Source organism: Protopterus annectens, chromosome 6.part0, assembly GCF_019279795.1.
Source record: "Protopterus annectens isolate FY-2018-M chromosome 6.part0, PAN1.0, whole genome shotgun sequence".
Lineage (NCBI taxonomy): Eukaryota > Metazoa > Chordata > Ceratodontiformes > Protopteridae > Protopterus > Protopterus annectens.
The window spans coordinates 1691258956-1691276283 of NC_056737.1; positions in this window are offsets into that span (position 1 = coordinate 1691258956).

Consider the following 17328-nt stretch of genomic DNA (forward strand, 5'->3'; position numbering starts at 1 on the left):
TGTGTTAGTCTAACCTGACAATTACTACAATGTGTGTCTGCTATCTCATATGCATGTCTGGCTTCTCATGCTGGTAGTGCACACAGAGTCATAGTCCTGTACATGGGGCAGTTGATGAAGGGCTGAACACAACCCCCACCTGCACAGTCTTATGAATGATAGAGCTAGATACATAACAAAAATAGCAGAGCAGTACTGTATTGTGGCAGTATCTGCCACTACTATTGAAGTGGATGACAATTGCAGGAGCTGTTAGGATTGCCAATGATGGGTTTAGACGACCTTAACATGTTAGAGCTATCTGACACACACACACACACACACACACACACACATGCACACACGCACACATGCACACACGCACACACGCACGCACACACACATGCACACACACACACACACACACACACACACACACACACACACACACACACACACACACACACACACACACACACACACACACACACACACACACACACACACTGCTGCATGGGGACACTCAACCATCATGCAGTTGATGAGGGTATGACTGGTACTGTGTATTACAGGTATGGGGTAAGTATTCCTGACACAGGCCAGCCTGTGTTAGTCTTACCTTACAATCACCAGAATGTGTGTCTGCTATCTCATATGCATGCCTGGCTTCTCATGCTGGTAGTGCACACAGAGTCATAGTCCTGTACATGGGGCAGTTGACGAAGGGCTGAACACAGCCCCTACCTGCACAGTCTTATAAATGATAGCACTAGATACATAACACAAATAGCAGAGCGGTACTGTATTGTGGCAGTATCTGCCACTACTATTGAAGTGGATGACAATTGCAGGGGCTGTTAGGATTGCCAATGATGAATTTAGAAGACCTTAACATGTTAGAGTCATCTAACACATACACACATACAAACACACACACACACACACACACACACACACACACACACACACACACACACACACACACACTGTTGCATGGGGAGATGCATTGAAACACACATGCACATGGAGGTGACACTTCTCAGAGTAGATGACCTACCCATCTATTAATGTACAATACACAGTGATATGACCATTGTATGCACCACAGTGGAATGGTGTTAGATACTGTGTAACTGTGCTTATACAGTGGATGACATCTATATGGGCTGACACTAGGTTGGCAATGGGGGAGTCCACATGGTGGAAGAGGCACTCAAAATGGTATAGCCATCAAATACAAACACTAAAGACAGCCATAGGGGCTGTGCATACAGAAACACATATACAGTTGCCAATAGACATATTAGTAACCCTACGTATCTACTTGTATGTACTATAGTGCTGCATACACATGACATGCTCCACATAAATTATATGCCTGGGACATTTTCACGTAACTTCTTACAATAGGTAATCTTGCAAATGCCTTCATGGATGGTGGGATAACCCACCAGACATAGTAATTGTCCTCATCTACTGCTCCTACAAACCTGCAGAAGTGATAGAGTGACAGACTTTGTATCAGCATGATGTGTCAGTCAGGTATGATATTTGATGCTGGAATGTGTATCACTACGGTAACTGTGACATATATGGCAATGATATCACAGGAATGCTCATTGTTAGGTGACACAGACCACATATAGGTTGCAAACATGTAGATATTCCATGTACATCTCTGCAGATGACTGGTATGGGCTGTATAATGTCACATGGTGCATGTGAGGCACATGCCATTAACAGGCTCTTTAAAGTAATGTCATGGGTAGGGGTCAGCAGACCTTACACTGGTATAACATACACACACAACAGCCACAGGGGATATGCTTCACACACACAGTACTATAGTTGTCAGTATTGACATTAGAACCCCTACCTATCTAATTATTTCCACTATAGTATTATGTAGTTATTGCACACATCACAGAGCTTAGAGGGCTGACAAGTGTATACAGGTATATCTAAGGTGAATGGCATCAGCAAGCCTTGTAATGTAGGGCAAGGGGATGTGTACTGGGTGGTACATGCCTCAAAAGGTATACCTCACACCACCTGAGGATATGACTGTCACCCATATACACACCCACAGGGATTATGTGATTCTCACATACACACACACACACACACACACACACACACACACACACACACACACACACACACACACACACAGTATCACAGTTGTCAGTATTGAGTTTAGAACCCCTACCTATCTAGTTATGTCTACTACAGTGTTACGCAGTTATCACATGAGCCCCAGCACTTATAGGATTTTACAGTGTAGTAAGGTATGTCTAAGGTGAATTATATCAAGAGCCCTTGTAAAGTATGACAATGGGAAATGTACTGAGTGGAAAGGGCATAGCATACACACTTGCAAACACCTTCACGCACGCACACACACACACACACACACACACACACACACACACACACACACACACACATTTGACACAACTGAGTATAGAACCCCTGCATATCTAGTCATCTGTACTATACTGTTGCTTAGTTATTACATGCACCACAGAGCTTATAGGCCTGAGTGCTATCTAAAGGTACTTCTAAGGGCAATGACATCAGCAGGACTGCTAAAGTAGGGCACTGGGAAGTGTTTTAGGTGGGAAAGACCTCAAAATACTTTGTCCTACAAACATAGACACTTACAAACTCTTGCACATATACTTACACACACACACACACACACACACACACACACACACACACACACACACACACACACACACACACACATATTTGCCAGTCCTAAGAATAGAACCTCTGCATATCTAGTTATTTGTACTATACTGTCATGCAGTTATCACATGCACCACTGAGCTTATATGGCTGAGAGCTTTCCAAAGGTACTTCTGAGGGGAATGACATCAGCAGGACTGCTAAGGTAAGGCACTAGGAAGTGTAGTGGTTGGGAATGGCCTAAAACTGTTTCACCTATGAAGAAACACACACTTACAATTGCCAGGACTGGGATTAGACCCCTTACCTATCTAATTATGTGTAGTACAGTTTTCCACAGTTATCAAACATGCTACAGAGCTTATAAGGCTAACAACTGCCCAAAGGTACTTCTAAGGTGAATGATATCAGCAGGACTGCTAAAGTAGGGCACTGGGAAGGGTTGTGGGTGGGAAAGTCCTCAGAATACTTCAGCCTACAAACATACTCACTTACACACATTTGCCAGAACTGGGAAGAGAACCCCTGCCTATCTAGTTATTTTCACTATAGTGTTATGCAGTTATCATATGCACTAGAGAGCGTATAGGGCTGACAAGTGCCCAAAGGTACTTCTAAGGTGAATGATATCAGCAGGACTGCTAAAGTAGGGCACTGGGAAGTGCTGTGGGTAGGACAGTTCTTGAAATACTTCAGGCTACAAACATTCAGACACATGCACACACACACACATTTGTCATAACTGGGAATAGAATCCCTGCCTATCTAGTTATTTCTACCATACTGCTATATAGTTATTTCCCATGCCACAAAGCTTATAGGGCTGGGGTTGTGCAAAGATACTTCTAAGGGGAATGACATCAGCAGGACTGTTAAAGTAGGGAATTGGGAAGTATTGTTGGTGGGAAAGTCCAAATATACACACAAGTGTACACACACAAACATTTCTTAGAACTGGGAATAGAACCCCTGCCTATCTAGTGATTTTTTACTATACTGTTATATAGTTATTGAACAGACCACAGAGCTTATAGAGATGGGGTTGTACAAAGGTACTTCTAAGGGGAATTACATCAGCAGGACTGCTAAAGTTGGGTACTGGGAAGTGTACTGGTTGGGAATGGCCTAAAATTGTTTCACCTACAAACAAATAAAAACACACATATACTTATATTTGCCAAGACTCCAAACTCTGGATCCCACCCAGTTTGGGTTTGTGAAAGGCAGATCATGCCTCCTGAACCTGATCAACTTCTTTGAGGCAGTCACCAAAGTTGTGGATGAGGGTAAGGTGGTTCACACAGCCTATCATGACATCACCAAGGTTTTCGACACCATCCCCCATTCTGGAATTATAGCTAAACTCACTAAACTAGGTATAAATCCCTACGTCACAAGATGGGTTGTCATCTGGCTTACTGACAGAACCCACACTGTAAAAGTTGCAGACTCCAAATATGACCTCAAGGCAGTGACAAGTGGAGTGTCACAGGGTTCCATCCTGGGACCTCTCCTGTTTGGTATCTACTTCTCTGAAGTACAGGCTAACACAGAAGGCCTCTGGCTGATGAAGTTCACAGATGAATGCAAACTAGGAGCCATAGTCAAGTCTCCAAATGATGTGGACATCCTACAGAAGGGCCTCACTGAGACAGATGCCTAGTGTCAGAGCCATGTCCTCAAGCTCAATGCCAAAAAGTGCAGTGTCATCCCCTTTGGTAAAAACTCTGTACCCATGAACTACCACATAGGCAGCAATCTACTTAACACTGAATGCATGATAAGAGACCTTGGGACCCAGGTGGACAGTAGTCTCTCCTTTGATAGTCACATCGCCACAGTAGTCAGGAAGTCATTCTACATGGCACACCTCATCATAAAAGGGTTCTCATCCAGGAAAAAAGAGGTCATTGTTCCCCTCTAATCGTCACTCATTAGACCCATTATATAGTACAATGCCCCTTTGGGAATGTACCTCACAAGACATCTCCAGCAGCTGGAAAGCCACAGAAGTACCCCACAAAGAGGATTACTGGCCTCAAACAAATGCCCTACACTGACCACCTCAAAAAACTCCAGCTTTACTATGTAGCATATCACCTACTCCGCGGTGATCTCTGCCTAACATATAAAGCTATGTCAAACCCAGAGCCGTTGGACATGCTACACCTAAAGAAATCCCAATCCCTCCAAGCTACATGCTCTAGGGACCTAAACCTTGTCACCACAATAAACAGGACATGCTGGAGGCATAGATTCCTGTCCCAGAGACTTCCTATACTCTGGAACAAGCTACCCATCTATGTCAAGCAAAGTTCTTCATTAGCACTCTTCAAGAAAAATCTTGATGAGTGGATGGGAAATAGGAAATACATCCCGGGGATCACTTCTGTGAATCTGCTGGACAGTGGCACAGGAAAATAACTTTCTTGGGTGGCATAAGCTATGGTACCTTGCTGGCTAGGCTTACGTAGGCCCTTGGGCCGATAGCCTAGTACCTACCTATGAACCTATGATCCTATAAGACTGAAATTAGAACCCTTACTATCTAGTTAGTTGTACTATAGTATTTCACAGTTATCACATGTGCAACAGAGCTTATAGAGCTGACAGGTGTCCAATGGCACTTTCTAATGTGAATGATAGCAGCAGATTTTGTGAAGTAGGGCAATGGTAAGTGTACTGAGTGGGAATGACCTCCTAATACTTAAACCTACAGACACACACACACACACACACACACACACACACACACACACACACACACACACACACACACACACACACACACACACACACAAGCAGGTGATGTGATATTATAATCCCCACCTCTGTACTATTACACAATGGATCTCACCTTCATGCTGGCACATGCTACTGGTTATGACCGGTATGCCACTGTCCGCAGCAGGATATCACTATATGCCATTCAGGGTATCCATGTGTATGACTCACTCTCTGTGTGTCCCCCTGTGTCTCGCTCTTTATCATTGTCTCCCTCTTCCCCATGTCTATGTGTGTGTATGCTTGACATATTGTTATATGCTGCCCATATATATGCCTGTGTATCACAAGCAACAGATGCACATATATCACATATGGGCCACCTACAGCTAGTTGAGGGTAATCTTGTCGATTCCCTATTATGTGATCAAAACCTTAGGTAATCGAATACCTAAGGGTTTATCACAAAATGTCAAAGTCTGACAACTGCGAATGGCCATTTCCACATAGAGAAACAAGTCATTTGGCCATTATGCAGATTTTGTTCTTTGTCTGCTCTAGAGCAATCTCAGAGTTGGTATATTTAGTTGGGGGGTTGTGGGGGAACAGTTCCCTCGCATCTGGGGGGTGTGGAGGGCAAAGCCGCCACTTTATTTCTGTTTATAACTTTTTTTATTTGGCCAACAGCATTGTCTCCCTGTGTGGACAAGGCAGTTTTCGATATTAAGGGTTCGATATTTCATGATCAACCTTTAGGTGTTCGATAACCTAAGGTTCTCTCATGTAATATAGACCCAATCCTGTCTGATGGGTGTGTATAGGGGCAATTACTGTGTACATAGTTATCTGTATGCAAAGACATATATGCACAATACAGTTATATAGTCTGATGTGAGTTCCAACATGGCCTGTGATTCTTTAAGTGTAGGAGCATGCCCAGTACGACCTTCTATAGTGAGAGTGGGACTCCATTCCAGAGATAGTTGTTCTAGTCTGGGGTTTTGTGGCTACAGCCATACCTCTTAAAAGTAAACAGGACTTTCCTAGAGGTACTGGGTTTGTTTTAGCAGACATTTTCTGACATATCTGATGTCTGATACTGGAATGTATTGTGTCATTAACTAGTGGTAGATATCCTCAGATCATCACAGTGCTTTACCATTGGAATACAAGATGTATGATTCACAGACAAATATTATGAGCCCAACTATAGAGATTATTGCCCAAAAAGGCCAGTTGTGAGGTGTGGCTACAGCCGGTTGACTGATGAAGCTGTGTAAACAGTCCAGCAACTTGGTGATATACTGGCTGGGGATATTCTTCTTACCTTAAAAGTCATATCCTGGTGTGGTCATACCTCTCAACTGCACATTTTTTGGCAGATTGTCCAGGTGTTTTTCTAGAAGTTTCATCCAGTCTGCATAAACTTGTGTTTTTAAGCCAAATTAGTTGCATATAACTGAAGACCGACATTACAAAATAATGAAAGACATTAGTGTTTCCAACTTCAGAACCTTCAGACAATGCCTACCTTCAGACAATGCCTGCTAATGCAAAACCAATTATACTACCAGCTTTCTCAGTATGTAAGGGCAATATTTACAACACATGCCTATCTTTGTACCTTTATCCCACTTTTATTTATGTCTTTGTCCAGATGTCTTACTGTCAGAGGTTGAGAGGTATGGGTGTGGGTACAGAATGCATTCTACTGTGCAGAAATGTCCATTATATGTGTAGTATAGTCCACATAGCACTGTGACTTTTAGGTATATCAGGGCAGTGCAGTACAAAATAATGTGCTGAACCACTGACAGACAGTTCTGCATAGGTTGATAGGTTACTATGACATTAGTAGGGTAACCAACACAGACAAGAGTGCAGCCCATGTTATGACATCTCAGCACACAGAGCCCCCCGTCCAGCAGGGACACAGGTGGAATCACAGGACTGTATTTTTTGTTTCCCATGCACTTATACAGGAAACACGTCACTAGGGGTATTGAAACACATGGCTTGCTGTTGACAGGGAGTGTATTCCACAGATGGAGGAGTGTGTAGTACATGTATCTATCACACCAACAAGCCATACTGATATCACAGCCCAGGTTGATACTACGCCTACAGCTTGATGGAGTGGGCCTTGAGTTCCGGATGTGCAACAGTCCCATCAAGGCAGGGTCTGGATTGCTTTGTATTCCAGACAGGGGTCACATCATCAGATTCTGTATGGAATGGGGTAGAGGGACAGTGCTGTTAGCCTATCTGTGTAGAATAGGTGTTTGGGGTTTGGGATAAGGCCTTAGTGTTTGCAAGACCCTGTTGCATAGAGTCTACATGGTCGGTGGTGTGTAGGTTTGTGGAGTTTTCATATGATCTTTCCTCTGAGGTATCCATTGTTTGGGTTTTTGTATTGTTGCAGACCTCCACTTACATGGGTGTGTGTTGTGTATTTGCAGGTGATGTTTACTGACTCCATCCACTGCATGGCACCTATGTTACTTAGAGTGTTTCAAAAAATAGTTTATCTCAAATCATTTTGCATAGGTTTATAAAATGTGAGGTTTGGTGAGTTGTGTATGGAAGGAAAAAATTAGAATGGTCTGACAGTTCACAGCATGTAAAAGTCACAGTTTCCAGTACCACTAATTGCATTACAGTGTTGTATTTATCTATCTCCAGTCAGTTTTACTTCAGCTCCTATAACCTCCTGCAACCTTGTGCACTATTTAATTCTATTTTTATTGTTCAAAATTCTATGCTGTTTCCTGTTTACACTGTGCAGAGTGAAATATTGTATTTAATTACTTTTTGATGATTTATCAACTCATATAGTTTCTGCACTTGTAGCTGACAGTGTTAATGTTAATTTATAGAGCCCAGTCCCCTAATGGTGAACCATGAGCTCAGTGAGAAAGTAAACGAGAGCTGCTACTGATGTCTGGCTTGTTGGCCAGCAGTTACCTGCCCTTAATATCTCAACTTGCTCAAATCAGCTTCCAAACAACAGTCACGTTTTACGCAGACTGTTCTATGATCTTACAACCAACAAGTTAACTCTTTTAGTGAGTTGTTCAAATGCTGTTGATGAAGTTCTGTAGTTATGGCAGTTAGCTAGCATACCTACAATGCAGAAACCAAATGCAGTGGCAAAACTCAAAAGTCTGTATGAGAAGCATTCTAGAATCAGGAAGAATAAGAAGCACCAGCCAGATACACAGTCTCAGAAATAGATTTTTAGCAATGCACTTTTGAAGATTTTTGATGTAGGGCATGCTGATGCAAAATTATTGATAAAGACACAAGAAGACTGGGATTTTTAAAAAGATCAACGTACAAACAGAAAAATGATAATTGGTGGAGAGGACATTGAATTCAAAAAACGAATGGACAGAAAGGAAAAACAACTACAGGAAGAAATGAAATGCAAAGATAAACCCAAGGATTCATTAAACTCCATGCAGGAATAGAGCTATTCCTGCATGGAGTGGTTTGTGTCCTTGTAGAACAGCAGCACCCCTTGCGTATAGATGAAGGCACACTGCTGTTTAACCCACATGGACATGAACCATGTATGAGTGCAAGGGACATGTCTGAGCAGTGCACGAACACTAAACACACTCCCTGTACTCAGAAAGTGCCATACAGCACTTTCTAAGCTGTACTGGCATAATATTAGAGTTTAGCTCTAATATTATGCCAGTATCTCAGTGTCCACGACACTGAAATGTAAAATAGATAATTTCAGTATCCACAGACACTGAAATAAAAATGGCCAGAGGAAAGCAATACAGGGGTGTGTGTCACAGCTTCTGTGACACACACCCTCTATTGCTAAAGCACCGTACACTGTACCTGCAGAAGCAGGAAATGTGTGCCAATGCACATACCTCTCAACCGTACATATTTTTGCAGAATGTCCAGTTTTGCCTCATATTTTAGGTGAAGCTGTAGCCCCCACACCTCTGTAATGTCCCCTGCACAGGCAAGAGAAATGGCCAAGGCCCACATGAAGGGCATCCCATATGTTGGAACTAGCAGCTGTGTCCAGGACCACAACACAATACTATGTGGGCAACTACATAGCTTTATGGCCTCAGCAATACCCAATAGGACAACGTCAACACCCTCAAGGTAGGCTGAATGCCAGTGATGGACAGCAGCAATATACAAACCACAGACTTGGTCCCTATATTGGCTGTACAGGGCAAAACAGGAGCACGCACCGACTTGGCATCAAGTCAGCCTTTGTCTGGTGAAGCATACAAGGCCACAGGTGGAGTACTGTAAGGCTAACTATGAGAACAAATTGGACATATCCACCAAGGCCAATCACAAGGCCATCTTCACATATGTCTACAATCTCTGAGGCAAAACACCAACCCACCATGTGATGATGGCCAATCAGACCACATACAAAACATAGCTATAGCCAACCTGCTGCAGATAGGTTTATGGCAAGCACCACCCCCCTGGTTCAGCATCACTATAGGTGGATATGCACAGCACCCACACCCCTCCCCTCATGACCAGTGAGTAGGTACATATCGGCTACTGAAAGGCAACAGATGTAAGTATCCATAGCACCTGATAATATCCCTGTCTGCATCCTACATGAACTCAGGCATGTTCTTCCAGCTCCATTACACACTGTAGTTACACCAAGGATTGGCACCATCCACACCACATCCACATGGAAGATGGCCAATGTTATCCCTCTACACAGACATGAATGAGGAGTACAGGATTACAGAATCAACTAGCCCTCATTGGGGGGGAATATGACACTCCAGGACCAGCAGTGCAATGCAAGCAGATACAGTGCTGATACATTACAGGGGTATGATGTGGTTGTGAGTGGTGGCTACTGCTATACATTGCAACTGTGCAGGTTCTGTACATACTGTTGCCAAATGTATGAGGTTCTGTGATGTGTCTCCCTTTTTTATGTCTTCCAGGTGCAATTTTGCATCAGCAAAGGTCAACTTTCTCAGCGGCTGACACAAATATAATCATAGAAGCCATACTACAGAACCATACTATAATGTTTGGCTGGAGACAGCAACATCTGCAGGAGATGACTGACCTGTGAGATAACCTTATCCACAGGGTAAACAAAGTCATCCTGCATGCATGCACATACAAGCAGGTCCGGCATCATGAAAATGACCTCATACACTATGCCCAACAAAAGGCTGCTGCAGTGTCCAGGGACTGTGCAGCCACAGGTATGGGCCTGGCCATGCAGCCCCACTGACAACCACTGGGAAGCTTCTTGGGTACCTTGGGACACCCATCCCAGTACAACATCAGAGTACAGACCCCCCCACATACTGGCAGTATGTGGCACCCAGACAATGGATGAGGAGTGTGCAGGTAAGGCCCCAGTGTAGATTACTTGACTAGTGTAGCAGGCATACTTGTAATTGTATAGTATTTTTGTGCATGTATCAGGTCAGATTGCAGTTGAGGATGGGGTTTCCTAATGCACAAATGTGCACATCTATGGTGAAGGACAGCAAATTGTGTAGTATTGGGGGTTGTAATATAAATGTGCAGACATGCTGCATCCATCCTGTACCAGTGCCACATGTGGGTCTGCTGACAATACTTCCCTCCCACAGCTACCTAGGTCCCTCCAGTCTGCATGTGGGATGGCAGCCTGCAGCTGGTGAGTATGCAATTGTTATGTTGTGGTTTGCCAATACCCCAGGCATGTGAAGGCCATGCAGTGTACCATGCACACAACTGTACCTCATAGCCATATTGCTTTATGTGCATGTTCACTTGTGTTGGGGTTAACTGCATTACATCACAGTGGTCACCACAGGGGCCTATCTGATGAGAATATAACATCCCTGCAGCATACCTCATGACCTGTCTGTGCAAGACATCTGGACAGAGACCAAAAAAATGGAGGGACAAGCGACCTAAGGTAGGGACATGTGTGACACATTACTATCATATAGTGGATATAAACAGTGTACACACCCCTGTTAAGGTGCCAGGTGTTTGTGATATATATACAAACTGAGACCATAATATGTCAGTCCACACCTTTATCAAACTGTAATGTGACCTATGACATGAACAATAAACCTGTAAAACCAATTAATTTCTTACGCACCAAATATGGAGTATACAAACCTGTCAATAAGCTGGATGCATATGTGTGCGCACCCTTCAAATAATATGTTATTGCAGCAGCTTATGATTTACTGACAGCATACAGTCTGCTTGGGTACATACCTGCCATCAAGTAAAGGCACACTGAGTAACACCAAATAACAGTCTGCTGTCCAAGTGGGATAATCATGAAATTTACTCAGTTGCCTGCAACAGCAACAGCCATGGCTTGCAGACAGCTGACAAAGCAGCAAAGGGATTTCATATTTGAAAGGTATCAGTCAAGAGTAGGGTACAACAACAGTACTACAGCATTGCATACACCATGGAACACAGTGGAGACAGTTGTCAAAATGCGGATTGAATATGGGACAACAGTGCTGTTGAAAAGAACTTGACGTCCCTCCAAAAATGATGACAAGACATGTCAAGACCCTGTCAGGGAGGCTACCAGGGGACATACAGCAACACTGAGGGAGTTGCAGGAATCACTTGCTAGTACTGATGTTGTGTACTACCTGTGGGAACACTCTCCCATAGTCTGCATATGTCTGATCCATGGGGTAGGGTGAGAAGATGGAAGCATTTCCCACACCGGAAAACATCCAGGGGTGGATACAAATTGCAATACTGCACATCACATCTCCCAAAAGATGTGTGAAAATGCATCATGGTGTAATGAGACTATGGATTGACCTCACAGCCACAATACCAAAAGGTATGTGTGGTCCACAAGCAACACCTCTCATAACCTGAAGACCAACATCCCCATGGTGAATCACACTGGTGGCAGTGGCCCACTGTGTGGATGCTGTTCCAAAGCCAGAACAAGGCCTGTAGTCATGGTAGTGGGAATTCTGGCCATTTTCAAATAACACCCACACCTGCCCAAAATCCATCAGGCATCTGCAAGAATGCTGAGAATGGGAGGTGTGTCAGCCTACAACATGACAAAGACCCGAAGCATACATCCAAAGGTATATAAGAATGGTGCCACCTGAACACACTCATGGTTATGAATTGGTCCAACCAGAGCCTACACCTGCACCAGATAGTATAACACCAGTTTGACCTGACGAGGGCTGTGCACATGAGCTGGCCATGCAATCTGAAAGAGATGGGTGATATTTGCATGGAAGAGTGGCCAAATAATGCCAAGTCAAGATATGCCATGCTGACAGACACCTTCACAAGAAGAGTGAATGTTGTAAGTCACTTACAAGGTGATTCAATTAAGTATCATTTTAACGGTGTGCACAATTATGCAATCACCATATTTTCCATATTGCAGCCATTATATTTTACACGTAACATGTGTTTGTTTAACGATTGGATTGCACAGGTCATATGTCACATGAATGGAGGATAACATATTTGAATGCATTACTGCGGTCTCATCTTGTATATTACAAGAACATGGCATGTTAATGAGCTTGTGTACACTTATCATATCCACTGTAAGCTTAGAAGATTAGTGGTGTAACAGGGATTTTGTGACAGTGCATTCACTGCTGATTTGGAGGTATGACACTCAAATGTATGCCATTAATCAGTGATGTTACTTCTCAAGTTATCCCACTTATGTATCAGAGGAACACAGGGGTTATGAAAAACAGTGCAAACATATGAGCCAGACTTCTATACATCCTGTGAGGATCTGTACAGTTGTGAGGTATGTGCTGTAGTACATGGCACTGTGCTATACAGGTGAACAGCAATGATATGTACATGGGTGCAGTCTCTGCTGGTGAATGGCCATCACATACTAACACTAATCAAGTATCCCAGAGCTCTATATTGTTAGTTGCATGTAGTAAAATAGGCTGAAATGCATGATGTTGAAGGCTGTGTGTCATACATGTCACCATTTGGGCAATGTGTGGTCTGTGTAACAGATTTGTGCCACCTCACCTGTAAGTGTATGTGTGTGTGTGTGTGTGTGTGTGTGTGTGTGTGTGTGTGTGTGTGTGTGTGTGTGTGTGTGTGTGTGTGTGTGTGTGTGTGTGTGTGTGTGTGTGTGTGTGTGTGTGTGTATGTATCAGCCAAAGTCAAAAGTGCAGGTATTAATGTGCATATGTTGTTTTCCCCTCACAGGTGGCAATGGGATTTGGGGTCCCCCCCTTTTGGAAACTGATGTCATTATCTCTGCAGGCTCTGACAATGATGATAGGAATAGTGAGGTACAGGTGGGGTTCTCATGGGCTGAATCTGTGTGATTGGTTGGCATCCCACTTCTGTCTATGCCATCTTCACACACAGTGACAGTGCTCACACATATCCCATCACCAGTGGCCACAGATGATGGACAGTTGGCAGGTGGTGGCATTGAACAGGCTAGTGTGGTGAGTATGGCAGGTGTGAGTGTAGACACTGGCCATAGGCAAGTACAGGCGAGGTCCCACACAGGCAGATGGACATGGGTGATTGCAGAAGGAATGCTGCTCATTGGTCCACTGTTGCAAGTGTCACAGAAGAAGTCACCAGACTCATGTTCTGGGCTGTCATGGATGCACAGGCACATAATGAATGCCACAACACACAAATACTCAGGGTGGTGGATGCAACTCTTCCTGATTTACGTGGTGACATATATGACCTTGTTGAGACCACATGTCAAAATACTGAGGTCATGAATAGATGGTGGGGTGAGACCGTGGTAATCCTTGACCATGGCATGTCTGTGCTACAGCATGTGGTGGGAGATGGGCATTGGCCACATGGATGTAGGTCATAACCAACAACAGCTGAAAGTCTATCGTGCCATGCACCTTCACACTCCCTTAGTGGCAGTGACACCAATACTAGCGAAGGGGGGGTTGATGTCCACATCACACCGGAGCAGGCTATAGCCACATGGTCCTGTCCAGTCTTATCACAGGTACAGTTCCAGCAGACAGCAGTCTCTATGAGGAAGGAGTACTGCATCTAGCCTTAGGCCTGGTGGTGCCAGTGATACCCCTGGCAGGACCAGTTCCCATGTCCATGCCCAGAGATGGTGACCTGGACACACTGCCATGTACGGTACACAGCTGTCCAACATACCTCTGTGTAGGCCAGCCACATGGGGTGACTGTGTGCATACACACACACACACACACACACACACACACACACACACACACACACACACATCTGTATCACTGGCAGGTCACCTCCAAACACACAAAACACCTCTGCACAGCCCATCTATTGGATACCCCCCCCAAACACACACACATATGATGTCAACCGTATGGCCCAGCCTAGGCCTCTGGCAAACTCACACCACACCCTGTTCATATGATGATACCTGTGCCACATCCCTGTCATCCATACAATAGATGCAGGGGCATGCTAATATGGATCTGATGCACAGGGTGAAAATAGTACAGTGTAGCTATGTAATACTATGTGAGGTACTGTCTGTTTGCATTTGTTATGGGTACACATACAGGTGTATGTACTGTATTAATTGATAAACAATAGCAGCAGCTCAAAAACACAGTCAGGTTTAATAATCCAGGTAAGCGCTTTCGGCTGTAACACCAGCCTTCATCAGATGGTCTGATGAAGGCTGGTGTTACAGCCAAAAGCACATACTGAATTAATAAACCTGACTATGTTTTTGAGCTGCTGGTATTGTTTATCAGTTTATTAGTTGTTCATAGTTTATTATATGTATCGTATTAGCCAGAAGGCATTATTGCTGTTAGTACCACTGACTGAATGTAGTCTGACATGCTGTATTCTGTTAGTGTTCCAGGTGTCTGTCTGTCTGCAGGCTGTGGCCCTGCAGACATTCCCAAGAGGAAGTATGGCAGACTGGGAATACATGGACCATGTCATAGGCAAGGTACAGCTTTATATGTATATGTACCAGATGTGTATGCATACAACAGTGTGTGAGGGACATTTTTGTCAGACAGTGTAACCTTACATACATACCTCTTGTCACAGACAGGTAGCCTTCAAACATGTCAGCTCAGTGTTGTGTACTACCACAGGCTCATACATACAGAACAGGTTACTGCAGTACTGTCAGCAGGTCTCTCACAAGTGTAGCCATTACATTAACTGCAACAGATTCACCTGTCAATGCCTGTTGGCCCTGTCATTTCTTTACCACACACTCAACTCTGATGCAGTTGATGAGGACATGTATGATACTGTGTATGATAGATCTGTGGTATGTATTCCTGAGTCCACTGGGTGAAACAGGGAGATAAAATGGTATATGCTTTGCATACACACAGTAAGGACTGACACATGGGATGTGCACATAGTAACCTAAGCACAGTTAGCAATACACAGATTAGTAGACATACATTTCCACCATTATGTACTGTACTACTACATACATATGACATACCCCACATAGACTATGTATATGGGACATAACACACTACCTCTTACAACATGTAATGTTCTTAATGCCTCCATGGATGGTGAGATAACCCACCAGACATCAGATGTGGAGTCATGTAGTGCTCCTATATGCCTGAAAAAGTGATAGTGTAGTGGACGTTGTATCAGCATGATGTTTCAGGCAGGTATGATGCATGATGCTGACATGTGAGTCACTACCCTCACTGTGGCCAATTTGGCAACAATACCACATACATGGGCATTGTTAAGGGACACTGACAACATATAGTTTGCCAAAAAAAGGTCTAAGCTTATTTCCTGCCTTTTCTGTAACTTGTCTATTCCAGATACAGCTTTGATGTATTCAGGACTGTTTGTAAGCATCTGAGCAATGTCAAAAAGACTGCTCTTCAATTGTTCCCTTAGATCTGCTAGTTCTCTCCTCCCCTGTACTTTTACTAGCATATTAGTCTACCACTTTACCAGTCTTCTTGTAGCAATTATTGTACCACACAAAAGTTTTACCAGCACTAAATGTTTTACAAGGAAACAGCTCCAGTACTTATTATTAATGCCCACCCCTCAAGGCATGTCTTAAGGTCAGTTCCTTGTGGTTTCTCCTATTAACCTGTTGAACGTGGGCATCCTGAGGCAATGTAGCAACCGCCTCATGTACACTGACAACCCTCTCCTCTTACCTCCCAACACTGAGACTTGTGAGAGATGCAGTTATATATCCATGCACTCTCCAGCCAAGACCGGAATAGCTAGTCAAGAGGAGAAAGTCAACATTTGCACCACACCACATGGAACACATAGCCTTCCAAAACATACACAAGCACTGCCTTCACATAAAAACACAAACCACACATCCTCCTTCGCAGAGGCTCTTATTACAAGTCTACCCAAACAGAATAGCCCCCCCCCCAAGGCAGAAATGAACTCAACAACCAGAAAACAATAGCAAACATGAGACACATAACTATCCTAAACATTGTGTCACTCAACCAAAGCCACTATGGCAAAACAGCATGTCCAACACACTAGTCATAGGTGACTCGATAGTGAGGCACACTGATGTCCCACTCACTAGGTTGAATAAGGAGAATGTAACAGTCAGTTGCCTGTCAAGTGCTAGGATCTGCCACATAATGCATGCATTCAGGTCCCTCAAGAACATATACAAATATGACTCTGTCACTATACATGTTGATGTGAATGACCTGAGACATACCTCCTTGGTCTACATGAAAAGACACATGGAGTAGCTCTTGGATTATGTAGTCCTGGCGGTTATGACCCTAGCCCTGAGCAGCATCCTACCATCACCCAGAATGATACCACAGTACAAGCAGTAACTGACTGATTTCAACAACTGGTTAAGTTTCTGGTGTCATTCCAAGGAGAAACAGTGTATGTCTTCCTGGGATGACATGATAGACAGACCTTGATGTTTTGCCA